General features: G+C 41.6%; 1 long non-coding RNA gene across 2 annotated transcripts in view; it reads left to right on the forward strand.

Annotated features, from left to right (window-relative positions):
- LOC113880911 overlaps positions 1–26,542 on the forward strand; it is a 129,821-nt gene that overhangs the window by 80,459 nt on the left and 22,820 nt on the right. Inside the window, exon 1 of one of the 2 annotated variants that reach the window (XR_003507873.1) lies at positions 8,896–9,260. The exons of the other annotated variant lie outside the window; for it this stretch is intronic. This is a non-coding gene — a long non-coding RNA (uncharacterized LOC113880911). Of the gene's footprint in view, positions 1–8,895; positions 9,261–26,542 lie in introns of those variants that run through there. 2 annotated transcript variants of the gene reach the window in all.

A 26,542-nucleotide genomic window follows, 5' to 3' on the forward strand; every position in this document is an offset into this window, starting at 1 on the left:
ACAGAACCCATGTGAGACATAATCCTTTCTAGCTGTGAAAAAGACAAGATGTACCAGAAAAAGTAATCTTTGGGAATGAGGATTATTTGTGCCACTAAAATTTGTGACAGAAAGAAGGCAAGTTCATTCACTCCTTTCTTCATATCTTGCTCAATGGGTGGTGGTTTTAATGAGATAAAAATACTTAACCATCTTCCTGTGCTTTCAAGTGGGATGAGTCATTTGAATGAAAAGAAAGCAAAGCTGAGATGTCATCATACTGGGAGATGGAGTTTAGGAACTCTGTTATCATTAAACAGTAATATCATTCTTTAAATACCTATTGAGCGCTGGACTCTTTGCTAGGTATTTTCACATTCAATCTATACAATAAGGATGCATTATTACCTCCATTACACCTTTGTGGTTCATGAGGCTTAAAAATGCTAAGTAACTTACACAAAGCATAGAGAGAAAAGTCTGTACTTAAACCCAGGAGTGTCTGCTTTTTTGGTATTACTCCTACCTCAACTCAAGAATATATTTCTGTTGTTGCTCAGTCAGTAAGTCATGTCCAGCTCTTTGCAACCCCATAGACTGCAGCAAACCAGGCTCCACTGTCCTTCACTCTCTCCTGGAGTTTGCTCAGATTCATGCCCTTTGACTTGGTGATGCAATCTAACCATCGCATCCTCTGTCACCCACTTCTCCTTTGCCCTCAGTCTTTCCCAGTATCAGAGTCTTTTCTGATGACATGGCTCTTTGCATCAGGTAATCAAAGTATTGGAGCTTCGGCTTCAGCAGTGGTCCCTCCTATGAATATTTAGGGTTGACTTCTTTTAGGATTGACTGTCTTCAGTCAAGATTAAAGGCAGGAGGAGAAGGGGACGACAGAGGATGAGATGGTTGGATGGCATTACTGACTCGATGGACATGAGTTTGGACAAGCTCCGGGGGTTGGTGATAGACAGGGAAGCCTGGCATGTTGCCGTCGATGGGGTCGCAAAGAGTTGGACATGACTGAGCGACTGAACTGAGGACTGACTGTAATGCTGTAGAATGAAATGTCAGCTCCTGTTGAGAAGTTCTGATGATTGAAACATGGCACTTGAACCATAATTCCCTCACTTCTGTTTCTGGCAGACATTGCTGACTGACAACAGTACTCTTTTGCAAAGAAACTGGATTTATCCTCAGAATTCTTCTCAACACAGCCTTCCAAAGCAGTCACTCTCAAGCAACTGACCATTACTAGCTCTAAAAACTACTTGACATCTCCCCTACAGCACCTTGTTAATGAACCTACTAATAGCACATATTATACTATACTTCAGTTATTTGCTTCCCTTTTAGTTTTACAGTGACAGAACCATTTAATTTCCTAAATCTAGTCTCCTATGCACAGTTAACCACAGAACACAGTAGGCACCCAGGGAAAGTTTTGCTGGACTGAAAGTAAGTAAATACCAGGGCTTCCCTGGTGGTCAGATGGTAAAGAATCTGCTGGCAGTGCAAGAGACCCATGACCGATCCCTGGATCAGGAAAATCCCCTAGAGAAGGGAATGGCAACCTGCCCTAGTATTTTTGCCTGGAGAATGCCATGGACAGAGGAGCCTGACCAGCTATAGTCCATGGGGTTGCAAAGAGTGAATAACACTAGGCACTAAATACTTTTAGATTAAATCTATTTAACTACCAAATGCTAAACATATGTAATTGGTTAATAATTAGAATGTCTAACATTTTAATAGAGGAAAACAATAGAATGGGAAAGACTAGAGATCTCTTCAAGAAAATTAGAGATACCAAGGTAATATTTCATGCAAAGATGGGCTCAATAAAGGACAGAAATGGTATGGATCTAACAGAAGCAAAGATATTAAGAAGAGGTGGCAAGAATACACAGCAGAACTGTACAAAAAAGATCTTCACTACCCAGATAGTCACGATGGTGTGATCACTCACCTCGAGCCAGACATCCTGGAATGCAAAGTCAAGTGGGCCTTAGAAAGCATCACTACGAACAGAGCTAGTGGAGGTGATGGAATTCCAATTGAGCTATTTCAAATCCTATAAGATGATGCTGTGAAAGTGCTGCACTCAATATGCCAGCAACTTTTGAAAACTCAGCAGTGGCCACAGGACTGGAAAAGGTCAGTTTTCATTCCAATCCCAAAGAAAGGCAGTGCCAAAGAATGCTCAAACTACCACACAGTTGCACTTATCTCAAATGCTAGCAAAGTAATGCTCAAAATTCTCCAAGCCAGGCTTCAGCTATACATGAACTGTGAACTTCCTGATGTTCAAGCTGGTTTTAGAAAAGGCAGAGGAACCAGAGATCAAACTGCCAACATCCGCTGGATCATAGAAAAAGCAAGAGAGTTCCAGAAAAACATCTTTCTGCTTTATTGACTATGCCAAAGCCTTTGACTGTGTGGATCACAATCAACTGTGGAAAATTCTGAAAGAGATGGGAATACCAGACCACCTGACCTGCCTCTTAAGAAACCTGTATGCAGGTCAGGAAGCAACAGTTAGAACTGGACATGGAACAGAAGACTGGTTCCAAATAGGAAAGGAGTACATCAAGGCTGTATATTGTCACCCTGCTTATTTAACTTATATGCAGAGTACATCATGAGAAACGCTGGGCTGGAAGAAGTACAAGCTGAAATCAAGATTGGCGGGAGAAATAGCAATAACCTCAGATATGCAGATGACACCACCCTTATGGCAGAAAGTGAAGAAGAACTAAAAAGCCTCTTGATGAAAGTGAAAGAGGAGAGTAAAAATGTTGGCTTAAAGCTCAACATTCAGAAAACTAAGATTATAGCATCCGGTCCTGTCACTTTATGGCAAATAGATGGAGAAACAGTGGAAACAGTGTCAGACTTTATTTTTTTGGGCTCCAAAATCACTGCAGATGGTGATTGCAGCCATGAAATTAAAAGACGCTTACTCCTTGGAAGGAAAGTTATGACCAATCTAGACAGCACATTAAAAAGCAGAGACATTACTTTGTCAACAAAGGTCCATCTAGTCAAGGCTATGGTTTTTCCAGTAGTCATGTATGGATGTGAGAGTTGGACTATAAAGAAAGCTGAGCGCCGAAGAATTGATGCTTTTGAACTGTGGTGTTGGAGAAGACTCTTGAGAGTCCCTTGGACTGCAAGGAGATCCAACCAGTCCATCCTAAAGGAGATCAGTCCTGGGTGTTCATTGGAAGGACTGATGCTGAAGCTGAAACTCCAATACTTTGGCCACCTGATGCAAAGAGTTGACTCATTGGAAAAGACCCTGATGCTGGGAAAGATTGAGGGAAGGAGGAGAAGGGGACAACAGAGGATGAGATGGTTGGATGGCATCATCAACTCAATGGACATGAGTTTGGGTAAACTCTAGGAGTTGGTGATGGACAGGGAGGACTGGCATGCTGTGCTTCATGGGGTCACAAAGTTGGACATGACTGAGCGACTGAACTGAACTGAACCTTTATAAGCACTTACTATTTGTCATGTATTTACTTAAGTGGTTCACAAACATTTGTTTAGCTAAAAAAATGAACACATGGAGATGAATATATCATCTCTATTTTATAAATAATGATACTAAAAGTTCAGAGAGCTTAAACCTGTACTCTTAACCACTACACTGTTTATAGCAGGAAGTCCACATAAAATATAATTTTTACTCTCATAACATATTATATAAATGTATTACTGTACTACTGCTCCTTTCTGGGTTTCAGAAACTTTACCAGGTGATCCCTGAACTTTATTTCAAAATGTTGCCAGAAAATCAATATTTCAAATATCTCTCATGGTTCTTTCGGTCAACATACACATAAAAACAAACCAAAAACCAAAAAAATAAGAAAAAACTAAATTGACAGATAGCTGGATTAAGATCCTAGAGAAGTCTCTCTCCTTTTCTAGTTCCTCTCCACCAGATCCATTTCAGGGTCTCTTCTGTGCTGGCCATGGAGACAGGTACTATGGGTAGAAAGATGAGTAAGACTTATTCTCGGACATCAAAGTCCCCACGGTCTAGTGGGAAGGCAGTGGCATAACAATGACAGGGCTGTCATCAGCAGAGGCAGGGGAGGTCATGAGTAAATGAAGATGCAACACTTAGCTTTGCCCTGAAGAATCCTGGGCCGTGGACGAGAGTCATCCAGGACGGAAAGCAAGGAAGGGTACACCATGGAAAAAATATAGGCAATGTGATGCGTTAGAGTCTAAATCCAGGCACACCCTGGACGTGATTACTGATGTCAAAGTCCTCACAAATGTCTTATCTCTCTTAAGATGTCTGGGACTTTCAAAACAAAACTCTAGTAGGTGTGTCCAGGAATTCTAGAGTCCCAGGCATTAAGGCTACCATTGTACATGTGTTTCTTACACCAACACATGGAAAAGGTCCACTATTTATTATTTAATGCAGTGATTAATCACGGTTGTTGAAGGAGGTCATGAGTTTTTTAGGGTTTGAGTACACCTTTTCCGTACCCTGTGGGTCCACCTTCTGAAAACAATGAATGCCTCATGAGCTTATTCTTTCAGAACCAAGACCTTCAAAAAGAGGCCCATAACTTCCCCCAATTTCCTATGGAAGACATTATTCAAGTGACAGATGGTCTGATAATCTGCCAAAACGTGCTCCTTGCACTCTAAGGTCAGCTCTGTTTTATTGAAGAGTTTTCACTCACACCAGTACCATCTGGAGCCCACGTCCTCTATCTTAAGCTTCAGATAAATCCCTGTTTACCTCAGAAATGTTTGCTAAGAGACTGCTAAAAAAAATGACCAGTTTCTCCCCTTTGAGGCACGCCTTTGCAATATATGACACCTAGGAGGCTCGTAATAAATGACTGTCCGCTGGGATATGCCTTCAGATGCTGCAAAAGATGCTGATCGGGCACAAAGGTTGGGCAACTCCAGATAAATCTTTTTGTGTGTGGGGGGGGTGGAAGTCTGGCATGATTACACAATTTTCTTTCAGCTGGAGCATCCTAATCTGAATTAAAGCTGCATGTGCTGTATCAACACTCTGACTCAATACCGCTGACATTTCTTTGCCAAATACCTTTTCAGTTCTCAGAATGTGTAAGTGTGGGGCACATTTTGATCTGCTGACGTATGTATATAGAAGAAGAATGGATGGGGGCTTGAAGATGGACTTCAAATCCTGGAGGGATCATGTGCTCTTGTGTTCCTGGCAAATCCTGAGGAATGCTTTTGTTGCGTCTTCCTCACTGCATGCTGGTGTCAGGTTTGTGGCTAACACCTTTCTAAAGGGAAATGTGGGGCCTTGGTCCTCATGCTTTCTCTCTGGGACAACACAGGCTTTCATTTTCAAAACAGGTACATACAGGATTTATGTTCCAAGGTGTTACCCAAGCCCAGTACTGAGTCCAAGGCACTGTGGGAAGTGCCCTAAGCATTTGAGCTAAGCTACTAAGAAAGGCCAGGAAGCTAATCCAGTTACTCTTTTTTTGCGCCAGCCATTTGATCATTGATGCTCTGGGTACAGGTCCGCCTGCCAAGACTGGAAATGGACCACTCCTGTACTTTTGTGTTGACTTCCCCCTGAGAGCAGGAAAGCATCCCTTTAGTCTTTCAAGTGGACCCAGATGCAGAGTTAACCAGTTTTAACTCCTTTTCGGGCTTAATTAACAGTCTTTTAAGTCAGTTCCTGGTAGGAGGTGAATCTTGCATTTATAATTTTTTTTTTTTTTCAGAAACAGGGAAATGAGTAATCCTTAAGATTGGGGCCAGGAAGAAAATTTGGAACTTTACCAGGCTTTTTTTCTTGGGGTGGGGGGGGGGGGGGCAATTACAAAAGCTATTAAGTTAAATTTATTTAGAAAATCACTTATGCTTCTGTTATCTAACAATGCATTCACATTTTTATGTTTTAAAAAATCTAGTCTTCTAAGTAAATATTTAAAAAAATAGGTGGGATAATGGTGTATAAATGTTTACAGAATTCACTTTCTCACTAAAAATCTTGTGACCATTTTCCCCTATACTCATTTCTTAAATATTTTAAAAAATTTGATCTTTAAGTGTCACCTAGAGGAACACTATGTAAAGTCAAACCAGGAAATATATCATGGCAGTTCATAGGGAAGGTTCCAGTAAGAAAGGCCTGAGCTTCAGTTCTGGTTCTCATACTAACCAACTGAATTATCACAGATGATATGTAAATAGTTTCATAACTTTACTATGCAGTGCTGTGCAAAATTTTGCTAAAGGATTTACATGTATTAATTTCACTAAATATTAGAACTCTATTTGGCTACTTTATTCCTACTTCATTGATAAGAAACAGAGACTAAGGAATGTTTACTATTTTATCTCACAAAGTGAATATAAGTACTTGATCTGGCCTATGTCTATTTCACCAATTGAGTTCCTACCCTTTTCCTCTCACTGTTGGAGATCTGATCCCCCTGGTCAGTTCCCCTAATGCCTGGCTCTTTCTCACTTGCACGCTTAGAACCACCACCAACTCTCATCCCTCCTCTTCACCCTTTAATGTCTCCCCCGAATGCAACTTACTCAAGGAAGGCTTTCCGGTACTACATTAAACACTCTCCTGGGAACCTGAATTTTCATTTAGAACACTTATGAAGAGTCATTCTTTTTGTAACTGTGGGTTCACTATCCATCTCACCTGCTACACTGAGGTGCCAGGATCCCCTCACATCTGTATCCCATGCCACAGTGTGAATAATGCACTCATTAATGACACATCATTTTCAACTCTTTAACCATCCATTTTTCAGTTCCCATCAGCTCATTTCTACTCCTGTGACTTTCTACATGACAAAGAGGAAGGATACAAGATGACCAAAATTGCCAAGTTAAATTAATTGTAGGACTGTGGGTGAGTAACCCTGGGGAGGAAGGTATTTTGAAAGCCTTGTCCATTTTATGTTCCTTTGGGAACAGAGGAACAGAAAGAACAGTTTCCTTTGGAATCTGTGCACACTTTTTTTTTGCCAAGAGAGTGTGTAGATGGCTGTGGAGGGAATGCTACTGCATTCACACCACTTTTTTTTTTTTTTTTTTGCCAACATGAAGCTTTAAACCCACGCAAATGTCACCAAGCAAAAATATAAACATACCAGGTCTTAGCCACAGAGCTTCTCCTACCATGGGTGATCAGGAGGGGATAAATGATCCTAAACTGTGTTATTCTAAAGCTCACTGACTCCACACACTTCCTCAGGTAAAGGGGCACCATTGCCTTAGTCTCCGTGGCCAGATAAATAAAGGAAACACTGCGGTAACTCTTGTCTTGAAATTCACAAGGCACATTAGAGAAGCCAAGTGATTTTGCAGGAGAAAAATATTCTATTTAATTTTGTTCAGTTCCTAAGTTTATTTAACCATGTTTAGTCATAGTATGCTGTCTTGGATTAGACTGCACCTGAAGCAGATCCCGAGATAAGGATTTCAGGGCAAACAGTTTTACATGGGAGGTAAATTTATAGAAAGCACCAGGAAAGGAAACAGAAAGTAAGATGGAAAGGAAAGGAGGCCCATGCGGGTGCATTCACAGGCATTACTCCTGTGGGCAACTGGGGACTCAGTCTTCTTGGGGACTGATGGGAAGATGCTTCAGAGGTGACCCATGTCAGGAATGAGGCAGCTGGATATTTATTCACCAACTCTCATCTATAATAAATGAGAGCTGCTTCTGGGGTCACTATCTCCCTGGCAATTTGAGCCTGCCCTATAGGATATTCAGAGAATGAGGTCAGGCAGAGAGTAGCAAGCGTGTACAACAGAGCACTCAGATTGTCAAGCATGGAAACTGTGAGTGCCCGCCCGAGGTAAATGGGACACTACAATGTCTACTGCCCAGATGCCCCTTTTTCCTTTTTATTTTTCATACAAGACACCCATAAATGCTTACTGGAAGCAGTTCTTAAGGAACACAATTAGGAAAACAGAATTCCAAAGTTGAGATTTCAAGCAGTTCAACAAATCCCAAGAGCTATCTTTTATCTGACCACACTGAGCCAATGCTATGCTATAGCTGGTAAAACTCCAAAGGGAATTCCTATAAACGCCACCAAATACCAAACATGTAAATCTCAAGGTTCAGCAGAAATGGCATTGGAAACTCATAACTTCTGGGATGCTACTTCAAAGAGCCTTCTAAGGATCCAAACTTAGAATCAGGTTCTAACTTGGTCTTTCTGTGAAAGAGAAAAGTTATCTTTCCCACAGCCAAGGGCTCAGGTCAGGGCAGAGTAACTGTGTCCTATGGATGATGATAACAACCTACAGCCACAACCTGCTAGAGAGTGTTGTATACAGATAAAGACACAGACAGAGAGATCCCAGGACCCTACTGTTATGGAATGTCTTACATCCTAGCAAAGTCAGACAATCCAATGTTAATAAATCAACAGAGGAAATAATCTTACATAGTGTAATAAAGACATTAAAGAAGGAAATTAGGAAGAGTAGTTAGAGGAAGATTACTTAGGGTTGAATGGTCTAGAATGGTGCCTTTGAGGAGGTGAAATATGAGCTGACACCACCTTGATTTAGGAGGAGACAATATCAAGCACAAAGGTCTTGAGATGGGCATGAGATTGGGGGTATTTGAGAACTCAAAAGAGGGGCCTGGAGGATCAAGACTGAGGGGTGAAGTATGACTAGGGAAGGATGACAAAGAAGGCCCCAGCTGGAACTTCTTGACTGGACATTTGGTATATTTCCCTTTCCATTCTCCTGTGCTAAGCCGTTTAAGTCAGTCTGACTCTTTGTAACCCTATGGACTGTAGCCTGCTAGGCTCCTCTGTCCATGGGTTTCTCCAGGCAAGAATACTGGAGTGGGTAGCCATTTCCTCCTCCAGGGGATCTTCCCAACCCAGGGATTGAACCAGCGTCTCTTATGTCTCCTGCATTGGCAGGCAGGTTCTTTACCACTAGTGCCAGCTGGGAAGCCCCATTCTCTTGTTTTTAAGCAAATAGTGTCCTAAAGCATTAGAAAATGTTGGCTGAGTACCAAATGACACTCCCGTGTATCATTTGATTTCTGAGAAACCTAAGGAAACTCACTGAGTTCTGTCTCCAGGCAGCCATCCTAATGATTTCAGCCCACTCTCCAGCATCTCCCACCAAGATCACACATGGCCTCACACAGTAAAACCAGGACCTAAAAGCTGAATGTCGACCTGCTCTTCAAAGGCCCTGTGTCCTCATCTCTGTAAAGAAACAGCATAGTGTCGCTAGGACCCACTTCTCATTGGAAGTTGGTAAGTCTACACCCTCTGATCTCACCTGTGCCCCCAGGGCAGCCCCTCCAGACGTCTCCCAGTATGGTCCCCTTCTGAAATGCCATTTAGTGACTCTGCAGTCAATAAGTTTGCCCACTAAGTTGGCCCTTGAGGATAATATTAGAGGGTCTCTCTTAGACGTGCATGTAGCTTTGAATGGTAACAGAAGGCTGATTCTTCACACTCTGGCATGGTCAGGGTCAGGAGAAGCAAGGAAAGCCAAGGCCAGCTCTTGACCTCTAGGGACAAGGCCATCATAAAAGAGGATTCTGGCATCCAAAGAGCATCCTTCAGAAGGCAGGACAAACCCCAGTTTTATTTCACAAGTGGCTGCTGGGCATCTGAAATGGAAAGAAACACTGACCACTCCTGGTAATATCAGGCAGAATGAAATCAGTGTCCAAACAGACTTCCAAACCAAGAACTTCAGGAGAGCGACGGCAAGAGAAATTACTGGCTTTCTCTGGTGTGGTGAAGGATTTGGGAGCCAACCAGGTACATGTGGGACCATATGCTTCCTTTGTCACACATGTGAGTCAGGCATTTCGAGACTGAGGAAGAGGTAACACTATGTCAAGGGGTGAAGCATTTATCATCAAGAGACATAGGGAAGTGAGCAGGGCAGGAAAACAGCTCATGAAGAGCTGGGCCAATGGCCCCTCGTCTCTCAGGAAAGGCAGCTTGGAGGGCTGGGTCTGTGGACTTCCTCTCACAAGTGGCTCTCTCCCATCCGCGCTACCTTTGCCCCCTGCTGTTCCCTCTATGTCCAGGTCCTTCTCTCAGGATCTCGTTTTTCACCTGTCCCTAGACAGATGCTCTGTTACCTTGGGCAGGATGCTTCACATTTGTGTGTCTCAGTTTCCCCATCTGTGACAGGTAGATATTAATAGCACCTACCTCAGATGGATTTTTTTTTAATTAAACGAGTTACTATACATAGAACGGTGCTATTTTTACTTTGAGGCCAGAGTGATTCTCTCTGGTCCCACTAACTGTGGGTAGCAACCGCTCATTGACAAACTGGCAATTTACCACTGTCTATTTCCTTGGAAGGCAACTAAGGATATTAAAAGTGTAAAGCCTCCTGGGTGCTTAGAATCTCTCAGATTCCTTTCTGTTTCATCACAGTATGTTTCAAAATGAATTTTAAAAGGTTTAAATATTCTAAAACAATATAGGTTTATTAAAAATTATTTAGAAAAAGTAGTCTAACAAAAAGCAGATGAAAAATCACAGAGTAGGGGACATAGGAGTTTTGTCTGCCTACATCTCTCCCTGTGGGGAGTCAAGTCTCATGACTGCACAGTAATTCTGCTCCATCCATGTGGTTTGCACAGAGGTGACCCTGACACAGGCACTGATGGGCCAGTGCACTAGGTGGATGCTCCCCTGGGACTTATGCTGAAGCCACAAAAAGATGCTCTTTTCCTTTGGGGCCCATGAGATATATGATTCATGTCTTTGAAGCTTCCCATGGTGATGAATAGAGAAGGAAGCAGATCCTAGCTTTCTGGATTGAGAGAAAGAAGAGTGGGCAGTAAGATATCCCTAATGACGATTAGAAGGCCCAGATCAAATGACACCATAAACTATGACCATCTCCTATGGGCCAAAAAGTTATATGAGCCAGTATGCTCCTTTTCATATATGTTTTCACTTAAACTAGTTTTAGGTGAGATTCTCTTATAACTAAAATAATTTTGAATTACCACCCAGTAATAACCACATTTCTATTCATGTGTATATCCCTCCAGGCTTTTTTTTTTTTTTTGCCTCTCTCTCTGCATAGCTTTTTAAAAAATGAAAATATGCTAATACTTTTTCCTTTCCTGATCCTGTTACAAAATGTATTGCCTGTGATTAGCATCTAAGTCTTTTTGAGAAAGGATGGAGTAACTTCTGCTGTCCCCATCCCCACCCTGTCACCCTTCCCAACCCCGGGAAGGTATTTCAGAGGGCAAGGGGCTATCCTATGACATCTACAGATTGGCAGTTCCTTCCAAGCTCAGTTCTATACCACTGGGCTGGAGAAGATCAGCTTTGATAGGGGCTTTGGTCTTAGGTCAGCTGGTCTGGACTCCTGCCTGGTCTTTCAAAGCACATTTCTTTTAAGATCCCCCAAACCAGCATTTTCCATAAACATCTTACAGCTTTTTTTTTTAAGTGCAAAGAAATTCAAGGATGAGCACATTGTATACTAAAGATGGTCTGGAGACATGCCACACGGGCAATAGTTTCAGAAATCCAAAAAGAGGCACAGAATACATCTGACTGCCAAATAAGCATTTGGAGTGTAATTGAAAACTGAAAACATGGTAATAACATGGTAGGAATTATACCTGTGATTCTAAAGAAAATGTAAGGTACTGTGGCCTTAGCTGTCTAATTAGCTGATGAGATAATATAGGCTACAGAACATTTGCTAGCAATTATGGTGCTTGCTTGCTCTACTTATAGCTTAAAAATAACAGCAAAGTTTGTTTTGCTAATCTCTCCCCTGGATTTGTGAACTATTTGTTTTTATTATCTTAGAGATAAATGGGAAAGAAAAATCCAATGCAGGAGGAGTTTTTATGAAACAGAACATTTGAATTGTCTTTGAATGTGGATGCCACACTCAATTTAATAAAAACCAAAGCAGACCATGTTGGAAGCTCTAATGGAGGAATATATTTATAATGAGGGAAGTACCTTGGGTCAGAAAACAAACGTAGGCTTTGAAAACCGAGGATGATGGTTGTACCCACTCTGTCTTATTCTGCTGGGTGACTGCAAGGAAGTCACCCACTTTCCTGGGATTCTAACTTCCCTCCTCTGCCTAGCAGTAGCAATCAAATTTGCTCTGCCCACCACAGAGGCTGTGAAGAAAGAGATAATATGCTTTAGACTATTTAGATTTTTCAATAAATATAAACAATAACATATAACCTTATTATAATTCAGATAATGTTCTCTAAAATTTACACAGTGTTCATACATCCAACAGATGATGTTATTGTTATAATCCATAGCCATTTTCTCCACTCTATACATCACAGATCTCAGTTGCTCAAGAAGTGGAGAGAGATTCAGCTGTAGTGTCAGATAGTTAGGGATGTGAACCATAGTTCTGGCTGTGTGACCTTAGGGAAGTTAGCAACCTTTCTGATATTAGATCTATCTCTGTGCAATGGGGATGAAGCAACACCTGCTTGGCTGCCTGAAACCTTTTTGATGGATAGTAGATACTCATATCATTATACAATAAGCAATAATACCCTCAAATTACAGTCCAATAGCAATGACAGTAATATCATTTAAGCTATCAATTCTGACCACTTTCTCTGCTTTGGATGCCATCCCAAAACTTTCAGTGGCACAACAGCTGTATGAGACAGAAGCTTTCATTGTCATTTTACAAATGAGGCCGGCTGGAGTATCTTGCCCAAAGTCACCCAGCTAACAAGTGGCCCATTGTGATCTGATGCAGAAAATCTCCCTCCAGAGTGTGCCCTCCATACCTGTATCCTTTGTGTCACTCACCTAGAGCCAGACATCCTGGAATGTGAAGTCAAGTGGGCCTTAGGAAGCCTCACTACGAACAAAGCTGGTGGAGGTGATGGAATTCCAGTTGAGCTATTTCAAATCCTAAAAGATGATGCTCAGAAAGTGCTGTACTCAATATGCCAGCAAATTTGGAAAACTCAGCAGGGGTCACAGGACTGGAAAAGGTCAGTTTTCATTCCAATCCCAAAGAAAGGCAATGCCAAAGAATGCTCAAACTACCACACAATTGCACTCATCTCACATGCTAGCAAAGTAATGCTCAAAATTCTCCAAGCCAGACTTCAACAATACGTGAACCATGAACTTCCAGATGTTCAAGCTGGTTTTAGAAAAGGTAGAGGAACCAGAGATCAAATTGCCAACATCTGTTGAATCATGGAAAAAGCAAAAGAGTTCCAGAAAAACATCTATTTCTGCTTTATTGACTATGCCAAAGCCTTTGACTATGTGGATCACCACAAGCTGTGGAAAAGTCTTCAAGAGATGGTAATACCAGACCACTTGACCTCCCTCTTGAGAAATCTGTATGCAGGTCAGGAAGCAACAGTTAGAATTGGACATGGAACAACAAACTGATTCCAAACAGGGAAAGAAGTATGTCAAGGCTGTATATTGTCACCCTGCTTATTTAACTTATATGCAGAGTACATCATGAGAAACGCTGGACTGGAAGAAGCACAAGCTGGAATCAAGATTGCCGGGAGAAATAACAATAACCTCAGATATGCAGATGACACCACCCTTATGGAAGAAAGTGAAGAAGAACTAAAGAGCCTCTTGATGAAAGTGAAAGAGGAGAGTGAAAAAGTTGGCTTAAAGCTAAACATTCAGAAAACTAAGATCATGGCATCTGGTCCTATCACTTCATGGAAAATAGATGGAGAAACAGTGGAAACAGTGGCTGACTTTATTTTTGGGGGCTCCAAAATTACTGCAGATGGTGATTGCAGCCATGATATTAAAGGACGCTTACTCCTTAGAAGGAAAGTTATGACCAATCTAGACAACACATTAAAAAGCAGAGACCTTACTTTGTCAACAAAGGTCCATCTCATCAAGGCTATGGTTTTTGCAGTAGTCATGTATGGATGTGAGAGTTGGACTATAAAGAAAGCTGAGCGCTGAAGAATTGATGCTTTTGAACTGTGGTGTTGGAGAAGACTCTTGAGAGTCCCTTGGATTGCAAGGAGATCCAACCAGTCTATCCTAAAGGAAATCGGTCCTGAATATTCATTGGAAGGACTGATGCTGAAGCTGAAACTCCAATACTCTGGCCACCTGGTGTGAAGAAATGACTCATTTGAAAAGACCCTGATGTTGGGAAAGTTTGAAGGCAGGAGGAGAAGGGCACGACAGAGCATGAGACAGTTGGATGGCATCACCGACTCAATAGACAAGAGATTGAGTAAACTCCGGGAGTTGGTGATGGACAGGGAGGCCTGGCGTGCTGCAGAACATGGGGTTGCAAAGAGTCGGACACAACTGAGCAACTGAATTGAACTGACTGAACTGAACTGTTAACATTTATCGAGCACTCACATGTAAGCATAGCTCTTCCAAGCACTGGTGGACCTTGAACAAGACAGGGTTGAACTGTGCAGGTTCACTCACGTGCAGATATTTTCAGTAAATATATACTATACTACTACACTCTGAGATTGGGGGAATCTACAGATGTGTAACTTTGGATATGGAGAGTTGATTATAAATGTATACATGCTTTTCGACTGTATCGGTGATTTGTGCCTCTAAACTTTCCCTGCCCTCATGAGGGTGTTCGAGGGTCACCTGTGGTTTACATTTATTAACTCTTAATACACTCAGTAAACTCTAATATAATTCGTTTACGAAAAGATGCCTGGATAACTTTGATTTCTAAATAAGCAATAAATAATGTTTAATTATAAGCAAGTTCCATGCAATGTTTAAGATACACCAACATTTAAAAATATTTATTCTTTATATTCATTCTTTTTCTGAAATTAAACTTTAATTGGGCATCCTATATTTTATCTGGTAATTGTACCCTTAGATGAGGTGGAAACAAATCTAGTTTCTGGTACCAAGGAGACATCCAAAAATAGTAAATCCTATCATTATTGTTTTTTATCAGGTCATTTTGACCTTTGCTTTTAACCATTCCTCTAGCCCACCTAAATTCAGAAGCTATATTCATGAAGAGAACAATAATTTTGATACATTAATAAAACCTTAAAATAACAGTGCCTCTATAACTCACAAAAATTATTGAAATGGAACCTCATGACAATCTTGTAAAGCATATATTATGCCCATTTTTTAATGAAAAAACTGAGTTCCAGCACCATTAAATAATCTGCCTAAGGGTGCAAAAATGAAAAAGTAAAGTGGAGCATCACATTCTGGTCCCAAAGGTATAAGAGTCTTCTCATATCTGCATATCAGGTTGTATAATGAATAAAACAGGTGGGAGTTTGGAGTCTGGCCCCAATTTCTATCAATGGCAGGACACATCTAAAAATTTAAGGTATGGTTACCTAGAGCAGTAAAATCAGTCAGCAACAAAAGAAGAGGCAGAAGGAGAAAGCATATTCAAAATCATTATTAAATTTAGGATCCCCAAATTTGCTGCTGATCCCAGCAATAGGATTATCACATGTACTTGCTCTTTCCCTTGACCCCAGTAATATTTCTGTGATATCACAACCTTCAGCAGTAAGTCTGGATAATTTCCATTTATCAAGAAGTTTTCATGTTCCAGATACCTCAATAAGAACATCACCATTCCAAAAAATAAAAGGTAAAATTCCCATTGCGTATATGGGAAAACTGAGGCTCTTAGAATTAAGTCAATTGTCCTAGAATTAGCTTCCAGTTACAAAGTGGCAGAGCTGAGCCTGCACTGCAACCTTATATTACTCTGTAATTTATTCTTAGGGTATGATATATATACTACCATGCTGTTCCCCATGCCTACTGCAGACATTACCGGTCAGTCATGGAGATCTTTCCCTTTGAGCCTGGAAATGACTGCAGAATCCTTTTACACACACGTTACTCTGGGCAGCCACTACCGGTCAACGAATGCTGGCACTCAATATCCTACTTATTGGCTACTCCTACATCACCTCTTCCTGCTGAACACCTTTATCTTAATGGTTACAGTGAAAAAGGAGTCAATTTTGCATGCTGTGTGGTCAATGCTACTTTCCAAAGACTGTTTGGTAACTCTTAGAAATGAAATTCATCTGAGATGTGATGGTTCAGAGGTTGCCGCCCAACTGGCACTTATAAAGAGAGGATGCCTGTAATGAGCCTGGGGCTGTCTGCCACCAAGCCAGTTGTGAAGCCACCATTTCCAAAGTCTTGAAGCTGCTGTGATGGTCTGCTGCTTACCACAGGAGGAAAACAGCACTCTACTCCGTGCAAACAGGGAGGCCTGGAATCCTGCCTCCTCTCTGAGGGGCTAGGTTTCACCCTCAGACAGCAAGCTTTCACAGGCGTAATGACTGGTTGGAGTCTGGGCGTGTCCTTGGATCATGACAAGGTACAGATTTACGAAAGCAACTGGTCATTGCCCTGGCTTCCCAGTCCTTAAGCCAAGTCCAGATGCTTCACCTCTTTGTGGCCCTGCTCCCCTACCACCCCCACCACTTGTTCACTTATAATGACGCTTTTCTTCTTTCTCTTTCTTGGGAGAAGGATATCAGAGCTGCCGGGACACACCCAAAGCATTGTTGATGAAAGTTCAGGCAGAGACCATGAACTCACTTAAGAATGAGCAGAGTCAAACTTAGAGCAGGAGTGGGAGGGAAAAGGGGACGTTATTTTTTAAGTGTGCCAATTTCTAAGAATATAGGACTTGTAGACCTCACAAACAGAACACCTCAAATGCATTAAGCCCCCAAACTCCACTCATATCATTGACAAAATCAGCAGAGAACCAGTTTATCTGGGTCAAAACTCACCTTAAGAGAAGGGAAGTGCTACTTAGAGCCCATAAATAAAGCAGGGATATAACAAGCTTGGGAAGGCAGTCAAGGGGTATGGTCATTCGAGGGGGCACCAAGGAGAAGAAGGGGAAATAAGATAAGTTCTAGGACAGAGAGGCAGTGTGGAAAAGTGACAAAGCAATGAAGAGAATGGGTAACACGCACATTATGAAGAATGAGAGTTGGTTCTTCTGTTCTTCATTCCCATATAATTTACCAAAGTCAGAGGCGTCTAAACATACACTCACAAAATGAACCCTCATTTAAATCTTCAGTACAGCATTTCAATGAATTGAATTTAGTGTATTGTCAAACCAACAATTCCAATGATCTAACCCATCACTAGAAAACAGGCAATATCAGCACCTGATCTAAGGGTAAGGTCCTTCAGCATGATTCTGAACATCTGGATGCCTCTTGTTTTATTGTGTATATTTTACTTTAAATATATTAACTTTTGTGGATTTATTTAAAGTCTGCTCAAAAGCACCACTGTAAAAACCACTAAAATGTATGCAAAAACATGCTATAGACGAACATAAAATTGTTACTTGGAAAAAGAAAAAAAAAGAACGAGAGTTGGATATGAAAACATGGACAGGGGCAGCAGCTAAGAGTTTAGACTCTAAAGTCTGACTGTGGAGACTGAATCTGAGCTCATCTCCTGTTAGCTGTGTGGCAACAGGCAGGTCATTTACCTTCACTAAGTCAGGTTCCCCATTAGAATGCAGGCATATTAATAGCATTTGTCACACAATACTGTTCCAAGAATTCTGTTAGATGATCTGTGAAAAGTGCTTAGCACAGAATCTGGTACCTAAATAACTCCATATATAGAAGTCACTGCTATCATCTAAATGGGGCTTCCCAGATGGCACTAGTGGTAAAGAACTCTCCTGCCAATTCAGGAGACACAGAGACCTGGGTTCTATCCTGGGTCAGGAAGATCCCCTGGAGAAGGAAATGGCAACCAGCTCCAGTATTCTTGCCTGGAGAATCCCATGGACAGAGGAGCCAGGCGGGCTACAGCCCATGGTGCCTCAAAGAGTCGGACACGACTGAAGTGAAACATTCATTATTTAAATATGTCAACATTATGTTGATTTTTAAGTTACGTGATACTGTTTATTAAATTATTCCATTTATATAAAACATTTTCTTTACACATACATGTGTGTGCTAAGTCACCTCGGTCACACGTGACTCTTTGTGACCTTATGGCTTCTCTGTCCATGGGATTCTCTAGGCAAGAATAATGGATTGGACTGCCATGCCCTCCTCAAGGGAATCTTCTGGATCCAGGGATTGAATCCATGTCTTTGATGTCTCCTCTACTGACAGATGGGCTCTTTACCACTAGCTTCACCTGAGAAGCAGAGACATCACACTGCTGATAAAGGTCCATATAGTCAAGGCCATGATCTTCCCAGTGGTCATGTACAGTGGTTGAGAGCTGGACCATAAAGAAAGCAGAGCGCCAAAGAATTGATGCCTTCAAACTGTGGTGCTGGAGAAGACTTCTGAGAATCCCTTGGACCATAAGGAGATCACACCAGTCAATCTTAAGGGAAATCAACCCTGAATACTCATTGGAAGGACTGATGCTGAAGCTGAAGCTCCAATATTTTGGTCACCTGATACAAACAGCCAACTCAATGGAAAAGTCTCTGATGCTGGGAAAGATTGAGGGCAGAAGGAGAAGAGGGCATCAAAGGATGAGACTGCTGGATGGCTTCACCAATACAGTGGACATGAACTTGGGAAAACTTTGGGAGATAATAAGGGACAGGGAAGCCTGGTGTGCTGCAGTCCACGGGGTCACAAAAAGTCAGACATGATAGGGCAACTGAACAACCACCCCACCACCTAGGAAGCCCTTATGCATACATATATTATATATGCATACTTACTCAAAAAAATGAAAAAAAAAAGCTTTAAAAGATATGGACTAAAACTCTCAACAATAAAAGATCGAATGATTTTTTCTGCTTTATATATTTTTATATCATTTATTATTTATCTTTACAAACAGCATGTATTCCTTTTACAAGAAAATAAAAATAAAACTATTAAAAAGTCAGATGACTTCTGACCCTAAAGCTAGCAGTATAATATGGGTCTAAAAGGGACCAGATGGCCATCACATCCTTAACAAAGGATCAGATGTTCCCTGCCAAAGCAAGCCTTAACAGCAAGAAGAAAAGATCCCTTGGTGTAAAGAATGAAAGTGAAAAAGAGGATGAAGCACTCAGTGATACAAAACGGGATAAAATGTGCATGGTACAAGGCAGCATCAAGATACCTAGCATTTTTCAGGACAAGAGTAGATGTAACCCACCTTCCACCATTTCCAGTGGAATAATGTTCTTTGTGTTGTCCTTGACTGTGTATAAACTACACACCAGGTATTGAAGTTTGGTAAAACAGAAATGTATCTTGAAGGAAAATTTTAGAGCTGACATGCCAAGTGAAGGATTAATGTGGCCACCTTTAGCAGAAGTATTCTGAGCACTAGAAAATAATTGTGAAAAATATAAAGATGGGTTATGTTAATTGGATTGAGGTTTTTGAACCTGTCAATTAATCCAAGAGGTTGATTTTAGTAGAATAGAGAGGGAATAAGGGATTTACTGCATTACTCCACTTACAATGAGTATTCAAAGTATGAAGATCTCCCACTAACATTGATGAGTTGAAAATAACTTTCTAACAGACTTAGAGAACAAAATTTTGGTTGCCAGAGGGATGGATGGGAGGAAGGGATAGTTGGGGAGTTTGGAATGGACATGTACATACTATTATAGATCCACAATAAGGATCTACTGTAGAGCATAGGGAACTTTGCTCAATGTCATGTGGCAGCCTGGGTGGAAGGGAGTTTGGGGGAGAATGGATACATGTATATGTATGGCTGAATCCTTTTCTGTCCACCTGAAACTACCACAACATTGTTGATCTGCTATACTCTAATATAAAATGAAAAGTTACTAAAATAAAAAATAAACACACATTAAGGAAAAAAATAACTTTTTTGTTTCTCTGTCTTTTGAAGAGGATGTTAACAAAGTAGCAAACATTTGAAATCATCGCTATTGTATTTCACCTTCTGCTTGTGTCAGTGAAGCCGTGAGCTAAGTGTTCATAAGTAATTCTGGGAATGGGGGATCCACTTCTCAGATGTCTTATCCACGTGACTACAGAGGATGCTGGCAATGGTCTCCATCCCTCTTCATAGTCCCTCCCCCATTGGCAGGTGCACCCTCTTCCGTGATGGGTGGATTTGGCCAAGGCAAGTGGCCCAAAGCGGAGAAGGCGATGGCACCCCACTCCAGTACTCTTGCCTGGAAAATCCCATGGATGGAGGAGCCTGGTGGGCTGCAGTCCGTGGGGTCGCTAAGAGTCGGACACGACTGAGTGACTTCACTTTCACTTCTCACTTTCATGCCTTGGAGAAGGAAATGGCAACCCACTCCAGTGTTCTTCCCTGGAGAATCCCAGGGACGGGGGAGCCTGGTGGGCTGCCGTCTATGGGGTCGCACAGAGTCGGACACGACTGAAGCGAATGAGCAGCAGCAGCAGCAGCAATTGTCCAAAGATTAGGGACGTAGTTATAATGCCTTTTATGACCTAACCTCAGACTCACACTCTAGCCCAGAAGTTCATAGGCAAACCAGATTCAATGTGGGAGACAAATACCACAAAAGAGTGAAGCACAGGAGGTGAGGATTTGGGGAGCCATTCTGAAGGCTAGTTAGCATAGGCACCATATATTGAGAGTGTTTAGAACTCATTGGAAGCAATGTTGGACAGAGATGATATTCTTGGCAGAGTTTATCAAAGCCTAGGTTATATGTTGGAAGTTTTGTAATCACGAGAGCACCTATGACCCTATCTTGATGCACAGCTGGACAACTGGACATCTAACGTGTGTGTGGACTCAATTTTGGACCTATTTTTCAGTTATTTCTAAGCCTGGGATCCTCTGTCTTAGAATTAAATAGGATATCACTAAAGGAGTTGATTCCTTCAACAAGCTATGTATAAGGTAGCTGCTATCTATCAGACACAGTACTAGGCCCTGTGCATGCTAAGTCACTTCAGTCATGTCTGACCCTTTGCAACCCCATGGACTATAGCCCACCAGGCTCCATTGCCCATGGGATTCTCCAGGCAAGAATACTAGAGTCAGTTGCCACGCCCTCTTCCAGACGATCTTCTGAATCAGGGATCAAACCCATGTCTCCTAGGTCTCCTGCATTGGCAGGTGAGCTCTTTACCACTAGTGCCACCTGGGAAGCCCCTGTAGCTACAGAGGATGCCACAGGAAGTAAAATTAGCCAGGAAGCATCAGGGGAAGTTACATTAAACTGGGAAATGATGAAGAGGAGAAGTCCAGAGAAAGAAGAATGAGAAGGAGTGAATTAGAGGGATAGGGAACAGCATGTGCAAAGGTCATGAGGTGGGTATGTGATGGGATCCTCTGAGTCCCGAACTGCCTCATCTGTGCTTAGGAAGTTCCTGATAACTCTGATTCTCTTGGCTCAGGGCACTTAATACCAAATTACTTCTTCTTTCAGTTCCAGAAAAAGACATTCAAGTTGTTTTCCAGATAACCAAAGCATCAAGGCAAAGACTAGGATGCATCTTAGGAGAAGAAAACATCCTTACATCTCATAAAGTAGGGAAAACATCTGAATGAGAACAGAAAATATAACTGGGAATTTTATTACCAAAATCTCTGGTTCCTTTTAATGCCTAAAATTAAACCAAGCAGTTCAAGAAATATTATGATGCGGGTGTTGAAATCTCATGACCAATGAGATCAAAGCCATCATTTTACACATAGGCAGATCATTACATTACAGCTTTGTGTGGATGCTCAACTTCATTCCTTTATATGTTCAGAAATAACCTCAGATATAAACATTAGAAATGAACAAAAGCAAAACCACGTAATGGTCCCTTTAAGATAAACCTGGCAGTATTTAACTAGAAATTACTGACTGTTCCAGAAGTGGCATTCTGTGTTCTGCAGTAAGGAGGAGAGCTTTTTGGTGTCTGTTTTCTTCCCTCCCATTTGGTTACAACAATGAGTCACCATTACCTGCAAAGCTAGACTTGTAGATTTCTCTCTTGTGCCAGAAAGACAAGGCACTAGTTGGCTGGGATTTAAAATGAGAAGGGGAAAATTTTTTAATTTACAGATTCAATTAAACATGAAAGCATCCAGGGAGGAAGACGTGTCCTCCAACCCTCATTCTTCACTTTTTAAAGTGTTTCCAGTGATCTTCATTCCAAAGAAGATACATACATTAGAGAACTAATTTTTCATGATTTGTATAAAGCATCAATTTGCTCCAAATCAGAAAAACTGTGTAATGAGGACTGGTCCAGACAAAACTCTCTAAGTTTTGTCTAACCAAACCACACCTCTAAAGGGAACTTATTTAAACATTTATATAAAAGCTGTCTTTATGCCCACGTATCTTTGGCCTCCATGGTACAGTGAGGGTGAGGTAGTGGAAACATAAGCTCAGAGGTTTCCTAAGAATATGATGATGACAAAGAATACATGCCAGGCCTGAGCTGCCTTCTAAGACAACCCCTTCCCTAGCCTTTTCCCCTCAAACATGGTCTTTCCAGCCAAGAAATCTGACTCTTATTTTCATAATGCTTCAGGCATGCATAGCAAAGAACTGCTCTTTCTTCCTCTATAGTTTAGACAAGACCCCACCATGGAGCTGAAAAGTTAGAATTTCACCTCTTTGTCTTTGTGAAACTGAGTAGTTGCAAAGAAAGCAAGAGGGGAAACTTGTACATCTTTCCAAAAGTAAAGAAAAGAGTGAAAAATAAATGTGAGTATATACTTTTAGAAATCTCTTTTTATGAAGTTAATAGAGATGATATGTAAATATTTCAAGTTATCCATAGGGTTCTCAGGCATGGATAGATTGCCTTATAATTTACTCAAAGATCTCTTCAGTGTCTACATATTCAACTTTAATTATGTTTCCAGTCCTGAAGCCCAATTTTCTCAATTTTAATGAAATGTGTCCAAACGTGACTTCCATGATTAAGTGGCAAAGGAAGGCTCTGCTCTCAGATGCTGGAGGTTGTGGTATAAGATGACAATAAGCTGACAGCTTGATAACGTAAAGCTTAAAACGGGGGAAGGGGTTGAAACCCTAACAAAGAGGAAGGTGGGTGTGTGGGTGTGTGTGTGTGTGTGGGTGGGTGGGTGTGTGTGTGTGTGTGTGTGTGTGTGTGTGTGTAGGAACCAAGTTTTCTAAGAAAAAGGAAGACATTTGAGCACAAGTGGATTTTTCAAGGGCATGTTGTTCAACAGAAAATATTACCTAAATGAGATTGTTTGTCTAGTAGACCAGAACTGTTTTTAATTCTACGTTCTGCGTTGTTAGCACTCAACAAATGAGCAGCAGTATTCTGACAGTGATGAGAGTTGGAGTTCATTCATTAGTACAGTATTGCTGCACTCAGGGCTATGTCTGGAACGTAGAGGGTCATAACTAACAACAGCAGGCGCTTTTAAAGGGCCATCTGTGTTTGAGTCGGTTTATATATATTCCCCTTATATCACACACAAAAGACGTCTATTCCTTTTTCTAGTTTTCTGTAAAATTTCTCTCATATCTTGGACTTTCAATACCAGTTTCTTCGATCTTCATTTTTTCTAGAGATTTTTATCAGTTCTCAAATGCATTTCCACAGAGAAGACAATGGCACCTAGAAAGGCATTATGCATTTGTCTGTCTGCTCAGCATACCTCCCTTCATCAAAGAAGAATCATCCTTTACTTTGGGAAAAATTCCCTTTCCAGCTTTTGCTTCTAATAAGGGTTGCCAATCACTTTATCTCACCTATCTGTGGACATGGATGAACATGTGATCTAGCTGGGCCAATCACCCATGATTAGCCTGAGAGATCCACACGTGATCAATTTAAGCCAATGAGAGTTTGGAGTTGATACAGAGGCAACCTTTTGACTCTGGTGATAAAAATGGGAAGAATTGAGCTTGGAAGGTGCCAAGAAACCTGCCTCTAGCCATGGGAGGAAACTAATGGAGGAAAAGGAGCCAACATTCAGAAAGAGGTAGAACTGAGACAGGGAAAGAGTAGATGTGGATCCCATTGTTCATTCTGTTATTTCTTCAAATCTATGAGCTACCCAGGATACTTTGAGCTAATCACCCTCTCTAATTCCTTTGGTAGTTCAGGCTGGGTTTCTGTCACTTCCTGATTGATGCAGGCTCTGACTGCATCACAGACTTTCCTGTTGCTCAAATGGTAAAGAATTCACCTGCAATGTAGGAGACCCAGGTTCAATCCTGGGTCGGGAAGATCCTCTGGAGACAGGAATGGCAATCCACTCCAGTATTCTTGCCTGGAGAATTCCATGGACAGAGGAGCCTGGTGAGCTACAGTCTGTGAAGTCACAAAGAATTGAACATGACTGAGCAACTAACACTACCACTACTGATTCATCAAGAAGCACCTTGCACAGTGCTCTGCACAGAGTAGGCACCTAATGTGTGTGGGTTAGTTCAAGGGCAACTGCTTTTTCTTTTTAACAAACAAACTTTAGAAAAAAGAAGAGGGGATTTTAAATTGGATGACTGTCTGAATTTTATTGTTATTATTAGCATTAATAGTGACATTATATAACATCTACCAATATTTCAGGTCTTACTATGTGAGATGATTAAAAATATAGACCTAAACTCACACAATATTGCAAATCAACTGTATTTCAATAAAAAAGTATAGACTAAGGCAGACCAATGGAAATACAACTTGAGTTTCATATATCAGAGAGGCAATGGCACCCCACTCCAGTACTCTTGCCTGGAAAATCCCATGGATGGAGGAGCCTGGTAGGCTGCAGTCCACGGGGTCGCTAAGAATCGGACACGATTGAGAAACTTCACTTTCACTTTTCACTTTCATGAATTGGAGAAAGAAATGGCAACCCACTCCAGTGTTCTTGCCTGGAGAATCCCAGGGACAGGGGACCCTGGTGGGCTGCCATCTATGGGGTCGCACAGAGTTGGACACGACTGAAGTGACTTAGCAGCAGCAGTAGCAGCAGCAGTAGCCACATTTTAAGAAATAAAAAGAAATGGGTGAAATTAATCTTAATATTCTATTTTATTTAACTCATCAAAAATTTTCATCTCAGCATATAATCAAAATAAAATGATATTTTAATATTTTTTTTGTACTCAGCCTTCAAAATCCAGTATACATTTGACACTTAGATAAGTACATGTCAGTTTGAACAAGCCACAACCCAAAGGCTCAGTAGCCACATGTGGCTTCTGGTTACTATACTGACCAGAACACTCATATTCCCTGATTTTGATTCTCATTCTGGCACTAACTGGTTCTCTGATCTAGAGAAATTCTTCTGATTTGTTTCAGCCTCAGTTTCCTCATCTGTAAGACTGGGATGATAATAATCATCCCTTCAACATAGGGTGGGTCTCTCCAAGAAGGGTGATTATTTACCTTGAGGATGAACAGTGAAATGGAGCCAGGCCATCAATAAAAAAAAAAAAAAAAAAAAGGCTAGGCGAGGATCTGTGTGCCAAAAACCCAGAAACTGTCTTCCAGAAAGAAAACCCAGTAATAAGTAGCATGGCGAAGACTCTGGCATTGTAACCCACATGCTGGCAGCCAACACGAAGCTGTGTTCTAAGTTTAAGACTGATTATTACTGGCCGCAGCTGGCTAGTGTCCTGCACACTTTTCTCGGGCAGTCCCTGCATCTGTTCCACCCTCTTCAAGAGAGGAGAGAAAACCAACTCTACTGACAGAAGGAGGAGCAGCCCTCAGTGGCATGAAAATAATCAGAGCAAGGTAATTTCAGGCAACTCTGGGCTTGGAATAGGCAGGGACAGGTGCCAAGGGGCAACACCACCAGATCTTCCTGTTCAGTGTGGGGTTTCAGGACAATCCTGAGCTTGTGAGCTCCTGCAGAAACGTACTCTCTGGGCGGTACACCTCTAGCCATCAAGGCTGCCAAGTGCCAAATCGTCCTGGCTCAGGGCTGGGCCCGCTGCTGGCTGTCTTATTTTCATTCCCTCTACCTATTTCTCTTTGAAAGCAAATTGCCTCCCCAGGCTGTTTCTGACACATCTCAGGCAGCTGGCCTGGCAGCCTCCAGAATGGTTTTGGGTTTGCCATGCAGGTGAGAAAACTTGTGAAAGTTAGCTGCTCCTCACATCAGCAAGAGTTTGTGCCAAGATCTTGCTTAGTGCCCTATTTATACCAACTCTTTTCATCTTCCTCAAAGAAAACCCCAAAGAAAGAGGTACTACCACCTACATTTTGCAGGAGAGGAAACTGAGGCTCAGAAAGATTAAGCCATTTCCTCAAAGTCACATAGCAATCCAATGGAGACTCCAAAACTCCTTGAATGCTCCTGCTCTGCTCTGCAGGGGAACCATTTAAGCTGGAGGGATGGCAAGGACACAGCGTCATGTGGCAGTCTGTGAGTTTTTATAGGTAAGAAACTCCAGCAACAGAAGAATTTGAACTCGACTTCACTCAGACTCTGACCTCACACGCCCAGGTCTTGTGTGTACAGTTTCTCATTTTGCTCCCAAGTCTGCTCCGAAGACAATAGGTAGTGCGTAGAAAAGACATTTTAAGGGCACAGAGAGTGCATCAGTGGGAGCAGAATCCAGAAAAAGGGAAGGAAGAATTTGGATCAGTACTGCAAAG

This window comes from Bos indicus x Bos taurus, chromosome 22 (assembly GCF_003369695.1).
Source record: "Bos indicus x Bos taurus breed Angus x Brahman F1 hybrid chromosome 22, Bos_hybrid_MaternalHap_v2.0, whole genome shotgun sequence".
In the NCBI taxonomy this organism is placed as follows: domain Eukaryota; kingdom Metazoa; phylum Chordata; class Mammalia; order Artiodactyla; family Bovidae; genus Bos; species Bos indicus x Bos taurus.